Below are 5,405 nucleotides of genomic sequence, written 5' to 3'. Positions count from 1 at the left end.
GTTGACCCAGTTAGTAGGCGCTACTGGGCCTATCGTCGGGGTACGGTCATCATGGCAATCTTTTGTTAGTGCCAGGGTACAATATTTTATTAATTTAGACCCTCCAGAGTTCTTTGGGTCGAAACCAGATAAGGACCCGCAGAACTTTATAGATGGAATGTTGAGGACATTGCGGGTGATGCATGCTTCAGACACTGAGTCAGTGGAGTTGGCTTCCTATAGATTACGAGATGTTGCTGTTCATTGGTATGAGACTTGGGTATCTTCTAGAGGGATTAATGCACCTCCATCCATTTGGCAGGAGTTTGTAGATGCATTCCTTTGACATTATTTACAGGCCAGAGATTTGATTGACCTATTTATTCAGGACCAGGTCAGAGTTCCAGAGCCTCAGGTTCTTAGTATAGAGGTGATTTAGGTCAGATGAGGCCACCTTTACCACGATGTACTCGGTGTGGTCAATTACATACTGGACAGTGTCGCCTAGGTTCAGATGCTTGCTATGCTTGTGGCCAGCCAGGCTATATTATGCTTAAGTGTCCATCGAGAGCTGGTAGAGGTATAGTTTAGCCTACAGGATTGGCAGCTGGATCGTCATCATCGGTACGCCCTCCGGGGCAAGGCTCTCAGACATCAACAGGCCGCAGTAGAGGCAAAAGGGGACCGTCCAGCTCGAATGGTCCTTAGAACCGCATTTATGCACTGGCGGGTTGACAGGATCTTGAGTTGTCACCTGATGTAGCTACAGGTATATTATCAGTATCTTCTCATGATGTATATGATATGATTGATCCAGGTTCTACATTTTTGTATGTTACTCCTTTTGTTGTTAGTCAGTTTGGGGTGAAACCCGAGTCGATTAAACTTTTTGCTGTGTCTATACCCGTTGGTGATCCAGTGATAGCTGGACGGGTATATAGAAATTGTGTGGTTATAGTTTGTGATCGACATACGATGACAGATTTTATTGAGTTATATATGGTAGACTTTGATGTCATTATGTGTATGGATTGGTTAGACTCTTATTATGCTAATGTTGATTGTAGAATGAAGATGGTTTAATTTCAGTTTCCAGGAGAGCTAGTTCTGGAGTGGAAGGGTAATATAGCATCGCCTTATTTTCTATCTCAAGGCAAGAAAGATAATTGCTAAGGGTTGTATTTATCATCTAGTCCGGGTTCAGGATACAGAAGCGAAGCCACCGACTCTTCAATCTATTTCAGTAGTTAATGAATTTTCAGATGTATTCTCGGACGAGCTTCCAGATTTTCCACCAGAGCGGGAGATTGATTTTCCATCGACGTATTACCAGATACTCAACCAATATCTATTTCTCCTTATAGAATGACACCTGCTGAATTGAGGGAGTTGAAGGAGCAACTGAAGGATTTACTTGAAAAAGGCTTTATCGGGCCTAGTTCATTGCCATTGGGAGCACCTGTATTGTTTGTAAGAAAAAAGGATGGCTCGCTACGGATGTGTATCGACTACAGGTAGCTGAATAAGGTAATGATAAAGAACAAGTATCCGCTTCCGAGAATTGACGATTTATTTGATCAATTGTAGGGTGCTAAATGGTTTTCAAAGATAGATTTGACATCAGGGTATCACCAGGTGAGGGTTAGATAGAAAGACATTTCGAAGACAGCTTTCAGAACCAGAAACGGTCACTTTGAGTTTCGTGTAATGTCGTTTGGGTTGACCACCGACGGTATTCATGGACTTTATGAACAATGTATTCTGGCCTTTCTTAGATCTGTTCGTGATTGTATTTATTGATGATACTCTAGTATACTCCCGATCATAAGCAGAGCATGTGGATCATTTACGCGCTGTCCTTAAAGTTCTTCAGGTCCGGAATCTGTATGCAAAGTTCTCTAAATGTGAGTTCTGATTCAATTTTATGACTTTTCTGGGGCACATTATTTCAGCTGATGGTATTCGGGCGGATACACACAAGATTGAAGCTGTGAAGACCTGGCCAAGACCCACAACACCCAAAGAGGTTCGTAGTTTTCTGGGCTTGGCGAGGTGTTATTACGGGAGATTTGTAAAAGGTTTTCTTCTATTTTACTGCAAAGACCGTGGTGACTTAGAAATCAACTAAATTCCAGTGGACTGATGCTTGTGAGCGTAGTTTTCAGGAGTTGAAGAATAGATTGACTTCGGCTCCAATTTTGACACTTCCAGAAGGATCGAAAGGCTATGCTATCTGTTGTCATGCTTCAGGCGTTGGGCTAGGTTGTATATTGATGCAGCACAGTAAAGTTATTGCTTACGCTTCAAGGCAGTTAAGGAAGCATGAGAAGAACTTCCAACACATGATCTAGAGTTAGCCGCGGTGATTCATGCATTGAAGATGTGGAGGCATTACTTGTATGGTGTTCATGTGGATATTTATACAGACCATAAGAGTCTCCAGTATATTTTCAAGCAGAAGGAGTTGAATTTGCGGCAGAGGCGATGGTTAGAGTTATTAAAAGATTATGATGTTAGCATTTTGTATCATCCTGGGAAGGCGAACGTAGTAGCCGATGCTTTTAGTCGCAAATCCATGGGTAACCTGTCGTGTGTTCAGCTAGAGAAAAGGGAGTTAGTTCATGAGCTTCAATAATTATCAAGCCTAGGAGTTCGATTATTGGACTTGAGTGCCACGAGAATTACTATTCATGATGCGACAGTTCCATCTTTAGTAGCTGAGGTGAAGGAGCGCCAGTACGAGGATCCCATGTTAGTTCATTACAGAGATACATTTCCTCAGAAGAAAAAGTCATTCGAGATTTTTGCAGATAGAGTTCTCAGATATTGAGATAGACTTTGTGTTCCTGATGTTGCAGAATTACGTCGTCAGATTATGGGGGAGACTCATTGCTCCCGTTATTCTATTCATCTGGGGACGACGAAGATGTATCATGATATTAAGGAAGTCTATTAGTGGGATTGAACATCAGATGCCCGGTGGATTATTGCGGGTTATCTTGATTCCAACATGGAAATGGGAAGTAGTTAATATGGATTTCATTACAGGCTTTCCCCGTTCTCAGCGTAAGTTTGATTCCATATGGGTGATTGTTGATAGACTTATTAAATCAGCCCATTTTCTGCCAATCAGGACTACTTACTCAGCCGAGGATTATGCGAATATTAAGGAGATAGTCCAATTTTATGGTGTTCTGGTATCTATCATCTCCGATAGGGGTGCGCAGTTTACAACTAATTTCTGGAGGTCTTTCCAAAAGGGTTTGGGGACTCAGGTGAATCTTAGCACAAAATTCACTCCCAGATAGATGGGCAGGCTGAGCGTACTATTCAAATCCTCAAAGATATACTACGGGCAAGTGTGCTAGACTTCAGAGGTAACTGGGATGATCATTTGCCGCTTATTGAGTCCGCGTATAATAATAGCTATCATTCCAGTATCTAGATGGCCCCGTATGAGGCTTTATATGAGAAACAGTGTAGGTCACCTATCGGATGGTTCGAAGTGGGGGAGACTAAGTTAGTAGGGCCAGATTTGATTGAGCAAGCAGTGGAAAAGGTCAAGCTTATTCAAGATCGACTATTGGCAGCCCAGAGTCATCAAAAGTCTTATGCAGATAATCGCCAATGAGACTTAGAGTTCCAAGTTGATGATTGGGTATTCCTGAAGGTGTCACCTATGAAGGGCGTTATGAGATTCAGCAAAAAGGGTAAGTGTTACATCTCGGAGATTTCAGATTGTTGCATTGTAAGTAAACTAACGTGAGCTGAAGGTGAACATGAAGTCTTATGAGATTAAGGAGAGTATATTATAACTTTAAGCGCGTACCATAAGATTTTGAAGTCATATGAATCGGTGAAACTAAGTTCGTCGAAGGAATCGAAATATAAGTCATGTTTGGGAGGGTTTAGCAACAATTGAGCTAAAATTTGTTTAGTGATGTCTTGCGGAGGGATCTATAAGGCCCATTAGATGGTTAATGAAGTGTTATAAAAGTGGCAATAAGGTTCCATAAGGATTGGGGGTTGAACGAATCGACGAGAATAAGTTTCGGAGAAAAGTGGATTATACTGTTGGATATACGGACCTTATAATTTCTATGGTATGTATAATTGGCTAACCTCCTCTGTAAAACAATTCCAAAAAAGGGTGAACCTCTGGTGGGATTGTATGGTCCATTTATACGGACCGTATAATTTGTACGGATCGTATAATTGGCCGTAGATCTGGGTCGGGCCAGATTTCTCTTTTATTATATATGACCGACCCTTGTTCATTTATTTTAGTTCCCATATTTCCCAAACTCTTGAAAGCTCTAGAACCCTCTCCTAAGTAAACCCAACCAAACCCAAGAGAAATCAAAGATCAAAGAGCAAGAATCAAGGGATTCAAGTGTTGAAACGCTCACTAGGGTTTGTAGGATCCAAGAATTTCTTTGGTGTTGACGTAGGGGTTTCATTCAAGTTGGTAACTTGATCCAAAGCTCATTTTTATATTATAAAAGGTTAGTTTTCATTTCTATTTCATGTTATTAAGTTTGCTTGGTTGTTGAGCAACTTGAGTGAGGCGAGAAAGTGGAAGATGAAGTTCAAATATAGATTTAATGATATTTTGAGTAGTAAATTAACTTGAGTTATCATTGTTAGAATGTTATGAGTGTAATCTTGTTATGAAGGGTAATAATGATGACAAGGAAGTGTTGCATACAAGTGTACAATGGGTTGATGTGAAGTTGTTGATATAAATTGATAATGAGAATGAATTTTGACACTTAATGGAATATAACTACTTGATTATGATATTGTGGATGTTGTTATGGTTGTTTGAAAGTTGTTTTGTAATATGGTGGAAGTTGATGAAATAGGGAAAATGCTGCCTAATTTTCGCTAGCTCATGAATTATACTAGTTTGAACTTAAGAGTGTCTTTAAGACCTAACCTTGGTATGAATCCTCTTAAATGTAAGGCTAACCCTTTTCTCTTAAAGCATGATTCCATTGTTGTATACACATATGTGAAATCCATAATGTCTTCCATGACGCCTCTATTTCTAAAAAGTGCTAAAGCTCATAAGTGTTGATACTCTCATGATATCGTTGATCTCATCCTATGATAGTTGACCCTCTAAAGATGAAATATATTAATGATGATGATGATGACGATGCTTATGTACTCCTATGTGTATACGTATGTATATATGTATGGCCATTACGTAACACCGAGCTAGTATGGCCATGTATGACATTCTCTGCGTGCACACCACTACAGTTGGGTACGGATAACACCGAGCCTTGCTATGGCCGGGTATGTATGACACCAAACCTACATGGTCGGGTATGGTACTACTATATATGTATGCATATGTATGGAAGGTTTCCATTAGAAAAAGGATAAGTAAATATGATGAACGTCTCAAGAGGTATATA

The sequence above is a fragment of the Lycium ferocissimum genome, unplaced genomic scaffold (genome assembly GCF_029784015.1).
Source record: "Lycium ferocissimum isolate CSIRO_LF1 unplaced genomic scaffold, AGI_CSIRO_Lferr_CH_V1 ctg1943, whole genome shotgun sequence".
In the NCBI taxonomy this organism is placed as follows: Eukaryota; Viridiplantae; Streptophyta; class Magnoliopsida; order Solanales; family Solanaceae; genus Lycium; species Lycium ferocissimum.
Note: the sequence above shows the minus strand (reverse complement) of the source record.